The sequence below is a fragment of the Carassius gibelio genome, chromosome A13 (genome assembly GCF_023724105.1).
Source record: "Carassius gibelio isolate Cgi1373 ecotype wild population from Czech Republic chromosome A13, carGib1.2-hapl.c, whole genome shotgun sequence".
NCBI classification, from domain to species: Eukaryota; Metazoa; Chordata; class Actinopteri; order Cypriniformes; family Cyprinidae; genus Carassius; species Carassius gibelio.
The window spans coordinates 9,726,327-9,740,288 of record NC_068383.1 but is presented as its reverse complement, the minus strand read 5'-3'; positions in this window follow the sequence as shown (position 1 = coordinate 9,740,288).

Sequence of the window (13,962 nt, the reverse complement as noted above, 5' to 3'; positions counted from 1 at the left end):
AACAAACCTCTTTCTGTCAGAACATCGTTTGATAAATTGATCTTGTGCCTCAGATATTCTTTTCAGATGCCACACACATTGATTATGGGACACTCTGTTAAAATATAAATACAGCTGATGATACACTGAGAAATGTATGTTCTGGAACTGCAGGATGTGAATCAGAACGCCGTACAGCTCAGACTATAATTCATTACACGTTATGTTCTGCACACCAGAGGCCCTGAGAACAAAAGTTCTAGAGTCTGAAAGTGTTTTCCTAAATTCTTTTTAAGAGCCTTTAGTTTCTCAATATTTCAAAAGAAGTTGTATAAGTATTATATATATTATATATTAAAAATAAATAAATAAATAAATAAATAAAATGTTGCTCTCAGATGCTCTGAAATACTAGCAAGCAGAATATTGTGTTTACAAGTTTTGCTCTAATTTAATTATTCATTCATTTATTCATTCATTTATTTATTTTATTCAGAATATTTAAGCAGCCTCATCTGTGCAAAAATCTCAAGGACCTGACAGAACCTAGAATGCTTCTGGTAAATTCAGTCAAGGCAGCACATTTAATGAGAACACATTTAATGTTACATTGCAGTTATATATATATATATATATATATATATATATATATATATATATATATATTGTAAATATTGTAAACATGTGTGGATATACTTATATTTCTTATTATATGTTAGAAGTTATTTTAAAAATTGTAAACAGTCTACTTCCATACCTCTGCAGTTTTCTCAGGTTCACGTGAACTTATGGGACCTAACTAACCCAGTAAACAGCTGAAGAGGGGAGCCCTTTGTCCAGACAACAGAGGACAAATTCTCAACCTCGCTTCCTTTCTCTGATCACCACAGCATTTGACTGATGATCGCAAGGAGTATAATCACTCCAAAATGAGGAGTGACGGCTCCTCAAATAGCGTTGTCCAGGCAACAAGACCCCCAACCCCTCTCTCCACAGCCATACACGTACCCCGTTGTAAAGAGCTCATATTTAAAGCCCTGGGGGGTAAAGTAATCTGCACTTTCTACTCTCAGTCTTAAAAGTGTTGTGCATCATGAGAAATGTTGGAGAATCTTTAATCATGATTTTCTCATAGATTCTGATCTTAAAGCCGTTCTGTAAAAGCTCATTTCTGTTCAGCTCACAGCGATGAATCAGTGTCTGATTCATTCAGGACACTCATCCAGATCGTAGCTGCAGACAGGGGACCATACGGTACACTCAACAGACTCCCACTGACAGGTGAGAGGGAGCCCACATCTCTCTCGCACTAATGGAAAAACAGTATGTCCACATTATAGACAAAAATAGAAGAATAAAAATATGAAAAAATGAAACTTCTTTCATCATTAACTCACACTATAGTTCCAAACCATGTGAAGTTTAATGCAGAACAAAAGGGGAAAAAATTAAGTGCATGCTGACATTTCTTATGTATATGATGAAAATTAATGGGGCTGTCAAGAAATACTCCAAAATGACAAAAAGAACAATAAAAGTAGTCCATATGATTTTTGCATCATACTGTATTTTAAGTCTTTCAGTGCCATATACTGTGTGAGGAACAAAGTACTCTAAAATGAATTTTTCCATTGGGAACTATTTACAGTGCATATTAATACTGTATAGACATATTTTATGATTTCATTATACACTGTAAAACCTAAAAATCAAATTAATTAAATCAAATGAGTTCATTACACTCAAATATTACCTCAAGTTCACTGCACCTAATAGAAAAAAGTTATGTGAACTCAATAACTGAAATATTAAGCAGAACTCCATCTGAAAGAGTTATAGTTGAGTTCATGTATTAAAATGTTATGTTTTTAATCAATACAGTGACATTTTAGCTCCACAAGGTATTTGTATAGAGTGCATAATTTAACTGAACATTCAATCTCACCATCTTTTTATAGTGAATTCAAATTAAAATATAGTTAAAAGTACAAGTACTTACAGGCAATTGGTTTCCTCAGTTAAAATGATAATTATCCTAAGTTGTTGGGTTTTACAGTGTATCACAGGGTTGGTTATAGTTGTTAACTCTAAAGCTATTTAAAAAAGCACATGAAATAACTTAATTTATTCCAGTTCCAAAAAATAATAAAAATAAATAATAATAATAATTCTCATGTTCATTTAGTTTAACTTGATAACTAAAATGACAACAACTAAAAACTAAATAAAAATGTATAGACTTGTAAGTAATGCTAGAATTAAATGTTTTGACTAAATTATTACTTTCTTGTTTTACACAAAAACATGATTTGTTTTAGATAAGTTTTGATGGAAATTTGCCTTTTGCAATAATTTGCCTGAATGTACTTTGATGATCAATTCATTACACATCAGTAAGAGGTGGTCTTGTCTAGGACATTTTCTTCTTTGGGGGAAAAAAAAGGAAAAGCTGACAAAGATTCAGAGTTCAACATTCAGTAATTTCTCACTTCACTGCTTTATATGCTAATTTAGTTTTGCCTGAAACTATGATCTTACAGTCTGGCTGCATGAAGCTGAAGTCTGATGTGTATTTACTAAGGATAAACAAACACTTTAAAGCCCACTGTGTGACAGCATCCCTCCTTCCAGAGATATTTCACCTCTGTTATCTCCTCTGGGCTGCCAAAGAATTTCCTTTCTCTCTTTTTCCCCTAATGATCACTTTAGTGGCTGCTTCACACTTGTCATTTCCTCTTAAATTATTCTGACCTTCAACCCAGCACTGTGGGCGTAAAACCCACTGAGATCTTGTAAAAGACTCCCTAGAAGGTAATTTTCCCTGAGGTTTTTTTTCTGTTCTGGGTTTGCACAGTTGTTATTCTAAGTGCGACTGGGGAGAAATTGATATTATTTCATAAACTGCAAGCTTTATACATGGTTCTTGAAGAATCCTCCATGATTATCTAAGACTGCATGGATGCCGCATGCTGGAAGTTTCTGTTTTACTCTTAAGTCTGTTTATCTCTGTTAGTATTGATCCGTTCTAATGTTTTCCTGGTCGCCGGCATTCTTATGCTGTACAGTGCTGTCATGGGTGGGATACAGAGGCTAATCAATTTCTGTGAATTAGCACTTTAATCATAACAATGGACATGTGTTATATTGTACATCCAAGAAAGCTGCAGAACTGCATTATGCACTAAAAGTGAATAGGGTTCAGTAAAATTTGGGGTTCGAAATATAACCTGTAAAGCACATATAGCAAAAAAAAAGACTGATTTATTTATTATAACCTAATGTGAAAATTATGTAATAATAAATAAATAATTGTGTCCTGTATGTGCTGTAAAGGCTATATTTCTAAACTAAAACTGATTTCATGTCAAGTGAATGTATAAAGGAGCTTTTAATATAAAGAAAACTTGAACTTTAAGGACGCTTCCTGAAATTGTCCCACTACTGCCCAAGGGACAGCACTAGTTTACAAGCAATATGTCGATGACTGAAGTGCAGAGGTGCCCTTAGAAACTGCAGCAACAACGTTGAGAAGACGGATTGAAGGAAACTCCTCAAAGTAGCACAAAGACATGTGGCTTTCACTCTGACACAGTCTGACTCCAAAAGCCATTAAATAGAGCTATTTCAAATCTTACTGCTGAGAAGTCACTGCTGCTTTTAAAACGCAAATGTCAGCTAGGCACTAGGAAGCCAGAAAAGATGGAGAACTAATGCAGGTTCAGTGCCTGTAAAGGTGACCCAGGAACTGAAGAGTATAATATGCAAATATACAGTATAGGAAAGATGTCTCTTATGACTCACATTTTTATCAAAAATACAATATAAAAATATAATTTTATAAAATTAATAAACATTACAAATAAAATCATAATTAAATGTAGGCACTGAACTCCAGGTTGCATCACCTATGGGACGTCTGAGGTCACACAAACTAGTGGTGGTTCATAAAATGAAACAGAGTATTCTATACACATTATCACGAGGAGTCCCCTGGCTCTCAGAGGCTTTTACAGCCTACACAGAGATTCAATCTGAGAAAACCTTTCACAAAGACACTCTTGACTGCTTTTATTCAGTCGTGCTCCACGGCCCTTCACTCATCTCCCAACTGCACCCGCTTCAGACTCCAGGAAATATGGACAAAATCGTCTCAAAAAAGCACACCAGTTTCTGTGAAGAGCAGATTCTATATACATTAAGTATGCACCATCTACACATCCAAAATCTTACAGTTCAAATATCTATTCTCTCTTCAAAATACTGCCTGTGTGTTTCAGAATAAACTTTAAGCCTGCAAACTGAACACTGAAAGGAGTGATCATCTTTGTTGAATTGGCCGACAAAAGCAGTCAGTCTGAACAAACATGCAATGAATCATACCATAGACAAATCAAGTAGCATCAACTATTAAAGGTGGAGGCATTAATATGGGGGCAGTTGAAGAGGTGGAGGTCAGTGATAAATCTGTGTGTAATATTAGACAGCAACTTGTCTTTTGAAAACCATATTTCCCATATTACAAAAACAGCATTATTCAATCTTGGAAACATTGGCAAGCTACGAAACATGTTACCTCTTTCTGATGCAGAAAAGCTAGTTCATGCATCTAGACTGACCTCTAGACTGGACTATTGTAATGCACTTCTAGGTGGTTGTCCTGCATATTCAATAAACAAGCTACAGGTAGTCCAAAATGCAGCAGCTAGAGTCCTTACCAGGTCAAGAAAATATGTCCATATTACCCCAATTTTACAGTCTCTGCACTGGCTACCTATTAAGTTCTGTTTCAGTTACAAAATATTATTACTTATCTATAAGGCCCTAAATGGTTTAGCTCCTGCGTACCTAACTAGCCTTACAATCACGTTACAATCCATCACGCTCCCTAAGGTCACAAAACGCTTGACTTTTGGTAGATCCTAGAAGAGCAAAGTCCACTAAAGGAGTTAGAGCTTTCTCACATTTGGCTCCCAAACTCTTGAATAGCCTTCCTGATAATGTTCGGGGTTCAGACACACATTCTCTGTTTAAATCTAGATTAAAGACACATCTCTTTCGCCAAGCATTCAAGTGTGATTGCATCATATAATAATTGCTGTTAACAGTGTTCACTGTCTGTTTGACTACGTCTTTAATTTTTCAGAAAAGTTTTGCCATATGCACATAAACTGACAGTCACCACTGATAAGCTTCTACTAGTAGAAACGTAATTTTCTGTAAAGTTGCTTTGCAATGGTTCATATCATAAAAAGCGCCATACAACTATAATACAAACTTGAATTGAATTGAATTAAACTGATAGATTAATTAAAAGGGGAGTGGGGATGGTGTGAAAAGATTTGATGAGTTGTGAAATGTATAACTGTTATGCTAATAATATATACTAATTTGTAATTTAAAAATATATCACATGCATGCAGAAGAATGCAAAACAGAAGGATTTTCAGTGCTCTCGGTCTTCTGAAACCCATTTACATTTATTCTGGTCTCTGCAGCTTGAAGATGGAGGATTGAGAAGATGGATGGTAATAAGCGCTCCTTTATTGTATATAATAATTGAGAACTGAAAAATCACCTCCCTGCCAAGTAAAGCAACAGGACCTCAGACCTCTGAAGTCACAGCTGTCTGATATGATGTTGAGTCATTCACCTCCCACTCTGTGTGTGTGTGTGTGTGTGTGTGTGTGTAAGCAATACACTGCATTTCTCGTCCTTTAAAATCACAAATGTAGCGCATTAAGAGTTGATAAGCATTTAATGATGTTGTTTCTGAATGTGCTTTAATTACTGGTTCACATCCATTACTGATTGTGTTGTGGACTGTGGCAGCAGAAAGGTCAGTATCAGAACAACCTGGTTAGGCAGAGATAACAGAGAGAAGAAGGATAGAAACAAACAAACAAACAAAGGAAAAAGTACATATTCAATAATATTCAGTAATAGACAGTAATATTCACAAGCATGACGGATGCATTTTCTTGTAAGATGTTTTGGTAGGAACGCATCTGCTATGAGCATCGCTGTAGATGTGATGTACTAAAAGCTGCAGCAGCCACCAGCACAATGTCACTGGACACTCGAACTAAATATTAAAAGCATGTAAACTGAGTCATCTGTATCTGTCTGTGAGACAGACAAATGATTCTGCCAAGCCTGAGTGGACTGGCTGCTCCCCACGTCCATCTGCAAGGGAAAATTCACTCTTTATCTTTCTGACTGAAACACACACACAGCAACCTCTCCACCGAGCCCATGGAATATTGATCAATGTAAAGAGCACAGGCCAGAAAACATAGAGAGAAAAAAGAAAGAAGGACAGAAATAAAAGAAAAGGCACTTCTCTCTTTTCTGGACATTTTTCATCTTCTTTAGCCCAGCAGGAAACTCCAAATGCCACCAGAATGTTGAAGAGAGAAATTAAATGGAAAGAGAGGCAGGGAGGAAGAGAAAGAGAGTGAAAGATATTGTTAGAGAGGGAAAGATAGATTCTGATAGAGGTGGGGATGAGGACATGTAAAGGTCAAAATATAATAGCCATCCAGTTTCACCTGCTGTCCTCTAACAGATCATGTGAAGCAAACAACACGGAGGGAGAGAGAGAGAATACAAGAGAGGGTGTTTGTGTACATGTGCATTATTTATTGCAGAATAAAGCTTATCATAACACCAAACTCAAATTTGACCTTTAATACTTTTTTATGTATGATATTCACAATAAAAAAAATTTTTGGTCCCAGTCATCTTCTCACAAAACATCTTCCTCTGAAACAACACACATAAAATGACGGAGCTAAAATGGAACCAAGTGTTGAGTTGGAACCTACCTTCTTTCAATCACATTCTTCTCCCATTTCCCATAAATTCTCATTGAGGTGTTTCTTTTCAATTTAAAAGAAAAATAATGAAAAAAGTGAAAATAATTTCCCAATAGTAATAACATCTGTTATTATTTACAATGTTTATTCAATGTAATGGCTATTCAGATGTATTGGATTTAAGTGCATTTATTTAGCCACCTGTGTCACAAGACCTTGAATTACATAGTATTTAATATAGTTTTTCTATTACAGATATCTATTACAGTGGTCAGAAATTTCCTGTGGAAACAAGCTCTTCAAAAGCATCTCTGGGTTTGAAGCTGAAGGCCATCTGAACAAATTTTTATTTCTGTTTCTACTGGGGCATCAATGGAAGCTGTAAAATTTGAGAAGAAGATGAAGAGGCAAAGAGGAGGAAAAGAAGGGAGAGTTAAGATCATGATGGATGTTATCAGCAGGGTAAGACATTGCTGTTAATTACCGTATGCTGAATTAATAATGGACCATATGACATCTCTCAATTCCTCAAGTGATTCCCTTTGCCACAATCACTCACATATTCACATCTTCACATCTCTCATGTAATATGAAAACAGGTCTGCTTTGCTGCACTCAACTCAAGCTCTAAGTTCCCTCCCATGCCAATAGGAAACACACACACACACACACACAAAGTATATATATATATATATATATATATATATATATATATATATATATATATATATATATATATATATATATATACAGTATGTGTGTGTGTGTGTGTGTGTGTGAGTGAGTGACGTCACGTGACATACAGACAGGTATGGGGACCCATACTCAGAATTCGTGCTCTGAATTTAACCCATCCAAAGTGCACACACACAGCAGTGAACACACACACACTGTGAATACACACCCAGAGATGTGGTCAGCCATTTATGCTGCGGCGCCCACATAAATACAATATATCTGGTGTCTTATTAAAAACACAGACAAGTAATCAATGTTAAAAACTTGATTTTCACCACAGGGGGTATTTCAAAATAATTTATATTTATTATATATATATATATATATATATATATATATATATATATATATATATATATATATATATATATATATATATATATATATAATACTGTAGCTTATACATTGATCAGTGATCATGTATTAGGTATATAATATACTTAATGCATGACCACTAATCATTGTACTTTTTTTTTTTATTAAGTTGAGAAAAATAAATAAGCAACAACATTAAATGCAATAGGGGATTCTAGAAGGTGGTGAGGAAGGTGGTAGTCACATTGGTTACAAAGGTGGTGAGTTCATTCTTATCTTCACTCTGCAAAAACATTGCATTTCCAACCATAAGCATTAATGAGTTCAGAAAGGACATAAAATATGCTGCAATGTGAGCAGTACATACTCGGCATGATGGGTTTTACAGTCAATTACAAGCTTAATACAGAGCAATGAGATAAAATCAACAACCACACTCAGAGAACGCCTGTTCTGTGGCTGAAACAGCTCAAAGTAGCCATTAGAAAAACATTTTCATTGCACGGCTGGGAAAATCAAGTGAACCACCTCAAAAAATTGTTTTTTAAATGAATACTCTGGACTTTCTCTTTATTTTATCTACAGATGGCCTGGGAGGGTAATAAGGAGAATGCATTTTGTTCTGCAATAAATTTGAAAGAGATTGTGGCATTTGAATGAACAAATACACACATGCACTGCATTGCACCAGGTCTTGCTATATGTTAGATCTGTTACACTGCAGGAATTTGCCTCTTACACGTCCAATTCAACACACACACAAGGACACTGCTTTAAAAAGACACTCAAACATACACACGTTCGTTTGCCTGCTGTAATAGACAGTAAACCTGAACTGGCTCAGTCGTGCACTGCTTGTCACAACCTGAGCATCTCTCTCCCTGTCTATCTCTACAAGTCCTCGTAGGACTTGCACACTTGCACATTTTCATACTGGTTTGGTAAAAGATTCATTTCTATCATAAAAAATTCAGCAGAGGTCGAAGAGAAGCAGAAAGTGAGCTGATTTCATCTGTTCAAAAGCCTTTACCGCATCATACTTTTATATTAATATTCACAGATTTCAATAACATATCACTGACAGTACAATGGTGGTACCACGATATTGAACGATTACCGTATTCATGTACCATGGTATTTACATGGTACTTCTGACTATACAAAATTGAACTATTTAGGTCAAATTAAAGTGGTTGGCACTCTCTTGGCTTGGAGAGATTTAAAATCATATCCCAAAATGCCAACTTGTTTTTCTTTGTTATCCCTTTCAGATTTTTCAAAATAGGTTAAAAATAGAGATTTCTCAAATATAAATAAATACAAATAAATAGCTGCTTGTATTAAATTCAAGGCATTAATGTTTGACTACAAATCCACCACTGGCTCTGCACCACTTTACCTAAATACATTACTTCAGACTTAAGTGCTCTCTAGAAGCTTGCGTTCTGCAAGTGAACGTCGCTTTATTGTGCCATCCCAAAGAGGCACAAAACCATACTCACAGTTTAAAAGAACTATTGATTTTGATAATGTATTAGTAAATTAATCAGAATCAGAAAGATCTTTATTGCCCAGTAAGTTTGCACACAAGGAATCTGTTCTGGCGACACAAGCTTTGTACACAGAGACAATAAAACAGAAGATGTAGGGAAGTGTTAAAGGGATACTCCACCCCAAAATGAAAATTTTGTCATTAATCACTTACCCCGATGTCGTTGCAAACCCATAAAAGCTTTGTTCATCTTCGGAACACAATTTAAGATTTTGGATGAAAACCAGGAGGCTTTTGACTGCCCCATAGACTGCCAAGTAAATTGCTCTGTCAAGGTCCAGAAGAATATGAAAGGCATTGTCAGAATAGTCCATCTGCCATCAGTGGTTCAATCATAATTTTATAAAGCGACAAAAAAACTTTTTGTACATGAATAAAAAAAAAAAACTCTTAAATTCAACATTTCTTCTATGCATCACTGTAGCACCATTTTAGAGATTATCGCTGAACTCAAAGTGTGCATGCTCTCTTGTGTCAGCTATGTCACAGAAATGTTTTCTTTGTTATTTTTGTTTTCTTGCCCAAGAAACAATTTTTGTTAGCTATTTACTAGACTTTCTAAACTAAAACACAGATTAAAGCCTCTGTTCTCACACAGAATATTACCTCGACCAGCTTGAAAAAAAGTTCTCATTAACACATTTATCAGACACTGAGATGAAAACAGGGAAGCATTTTTCTGAACAGGTCATTCAGGAGACATAAGAGGTGGTATTGAGTTTCTGAGCTTTGATACAAGCAGATGTTATTACACTGCTGAGTCAGTAATCAGTGCGGTGATGTGGCTAGAATGACAGGAAGTGCCATGTGGATCATGCCACACAGGGACTTCCAGTGCAAAGCTGATAGATAGATAGTTTGAAGGTGAATGAGAAAAATTCTAACATGATATGAGCACAAACAAACTGATTAACAAGCCAGGAACTGAAGCTTTATGTTTGAAATGAATGTTTGAGGACATCCGTAGCTGATGTCTGACTCTGCATTGAAACTAACTCTGTCTCCAGGGTGTCTCACAGAGTCCACTTCAATGATTCAAGAACCGTTTTAACTCCTCTTCACTTATTATTAAAGTCACAGTGTCAGATATCTCTTCATCAGCCTTTAAACAAAACAACTCCAATCTAACTAAAAATAATGTAACTCCTTTACTTTAAGTGAATATCACATAAGAAATGACTGATCGTGGATCAAGACTAATGATTTCAATCTATAAATACTGGGGGAATATGGGGCAGAAATTGAATTATGAATGGAAGGGAAGGCTGAAAGCATCCACGTGAGGTTAAAGAAGAGACAAAGAGGTGATAACGAGAAAAAAATATGATCTGAGTAATATGAAATATGAACTGTTGAAACTCGATATGGAAAATATAGTGTTTCGCTGACCTGATGTCATGGCTTGAGCATGAGGCAGCTGTTTTGGAAATAGAGAACTGTAGCTTTTCCAGCAGCAAGGTACTAGCTGCCCTACTCACTCGCAAAACAAAATACAAATGAACTCAATGATTCTGATTTGGTTAAATGATGAAGTCACTGTTATTTTTTATTATTTATATAAATAACAATCTATGGTTGTTTTAGTGTAGATTTATCTCTTCAAGTGCTTTAATTTAATTTATATTGATAAATAATAATAATTTTAAAAAATCTCATCATTTTGAGCTAGGAACAACAGCTTTGATTAAATTATACTCTTATTTTTAGAAGCATGTTTTGGGGGTAAAGTCTGGTTTATCAACTTTGAAACTTGTCATACTGCAGGTTGCTCATAATTTAAAGCAGCTTCTCTAAAACTGGAGTATAGAACAACCCTTGTAATCACTGAATTACAAGAACAGTTTGGCCCCTCTGGCTATTGGTACTGTGGAGAAGCTCATTTATTTTCCCTTAATTTTGTGTACATCTCTTATTAGTTTCTTACAGAGAGGGAGAGAGAGAGTCTTCACTAGCTTCTGGCTGACTGGTGCATGTTTAATGTTGACTTTATAAAGTGACATTAAAGAAGAAGAGGAAATGGGGGCAAAGGAGAATAAAGTGGAATGTGGATGTGGAGAGAAAGGCTTAGAAGTAGAAGGAGAATTACAGCTTTTTCCCCATATCATTTTAACATTCAGTTCTGATATACACTTCCATACAAAACATACTTCTGCTCATTGAGGAGGGGCTGATCTTTTTGATCTTATTTTATTTTTAAAACAAAAAGACTGTCTATATTTCAAAGAGCATTTGAGACTTACTGTCAAGGGGATGGCTTTGAGGATTCACTCGGCTTGTTCTCTACACAGTGCCTTTCATTTGTTTGTTGTGCAGAGAATGAGGTTGTTTTTCAGCCTGCAGGATGTTCAGAGACAGAGAAAAACAACATGAGATCTCATTCATAAACCCTTATTATAACAGCTTCTCTTAAATGTCACGGCAAGATCAAAAACACACTCAAATGCGACACATTGCTTTTTGCTGCAGCAAGGGAGATTTTGTTTTCGACATGTATGACCTATATGTTGTTTTTTTTATTGTATATGACAACAAAGTCGAAAGGCTGCTGATTCAGATAATACCAGATATGAAATTGTACTTGCAAAATAGTTTTTGTTCGATGAGTATAAGTATAACTTCCACTGTTATTTGTGGACTGCAGTCTTTAAGTCATTCCACACGTTTTCAGTGGGGTTTAAGTCTGGGCTCTGACTAGACCATGCAAGGACATTCACTCTTTTCTCATTCAACCACTGTGTGGTGAGTTTTGCTGTGTGCTTTGGGTCATTGTCATTATTAGAAGGTAAACCTCCTTCCCTTTTAGACATTTCTGGCAGAGAGCAGCAGATTTTCCTCAAGAATTAGACAGTATTTTTCCCCATCCATTTTTCCCTCTATCCCGACAAGCGCTCCATATCCTGCTGCAGAGAATAAAACCTATAGGATATCACCACCTCCATGCTTTACTGGAGGAATGCTATTATTTGGATGGATATCATTTGGTGTTGAAGCCAAATAATTTAATTTTAGTCTTATCTGCCTCAGTATCTTCAAGCTACATTTTGACAAAGCTCAGTAGTTACTGTATGTGGCCTTTCTTCAGGAGTGGAGTTTTTTCTTGTAACCCTCTCATATTCAAGCAAAGTTTGTGGAGAATTTGTGATATTTTTATCAGATGCACACAATGACCACTTTGTCATAAATTCCTGCAACTACTTCAGAGTTGTTAAAGGCCTATTGGTAGACTTTATGACCAGTTTCCTCCTGGCTCTTTCCAGATCCAGGGATCAAATACCTTCCATTTCTTAATAATAGACTTCACTGTGACTTCATATTGATAAAGTCTTGAATTTTCTTTTTTTTCTTGGTATCCATCTTCTGTCCACAACTTTATCCCGGAGATCTTTTGACAGTGTCTTGCCACCTTTGTTTGCTTGATTGTTTGCTTCAGTTGCACTACCAAGGACTGAAATGCTCCAGGAACGCTCTTTTCATGCTGAGCAAATCAAAATGACCACAGCTGAAAAAAGTCAAATTGCTTGGTGTGCCATTGTGAAGGTGATAAGCTACACCTTACTGAGTTTACAAGTCATTTTTTAGGGTGATCCTTTTTTCAGCTCAATGATTGTTTTTTTTTTTTTTTTGACATGTTGGTGTTATATATTTCACTTGGATATTATATAAGCATGCATGTCTGTCTTCATTTCAGTCTTCAAAGCAACAAAAATTGATTATTTTCTATAATCACTGTATTTGACTGAAAAAAGTGAAATATTATTACAATTTAAAATAATTGTTTTCTATTATAATATCTTTTAAAATATAATTTATTTTAGGAGGCGGACGAAGGATAGGAATTGGTATTGCAACAGAAAAAAGTGAAGGAGGAACCTGGGCTGATGTAAATGTAACAATGTAAATTTCAACTTGTTCCCCAGTTTCTCATTCTTCAGTTATTATTTTGAAATGCAAAAATGCGGACATTTAAACGTAGAAATGTGAAGTTTCTATTTTTGTTAAAGCATGAGGTGGAGTTGGCTGTAATGTAAATATTGTTTAACATCAAGTATATTAAATTTTGGTTTATTTATTTTCTAGACACTTTAAAAAAAAACGTACAAATGACGCAATTTTCTGTGGTAATTAACATTATAGCATAACTTGGAACATTTCTTATGTTACTCTATATACTGAGAGAGTGTGGGCAAAATTTCAGCATATTACATATAAAGGATATTAAGTTATTTTTGCATGTTTCATGACACATTCATAGTGAAATGTCCGAGTGGTGCTAAAATGTGCTAAGTTTGATCCAAAGTTAACGTGAACCTGTCAACATTATATTCCATTGTTTATTGTATTTATCGCAGAAGTTCGAAAATACTGGCTGTTGAATTGTGGTGAAAGGTTACATTGCATTAAAAAAAGTCTTTGATCTCTTTTATTATGACTTGTGTTTCACAGGTCTTGTACCAGTGTGCTCCCCATCACAAGTGCAATGCTATACCAGGTGAGCTACTTAGCAAGTTTACTACATCAAAGAAGTCATATATATATATGGAGAGAGAGAGAGAGAGCTATTTA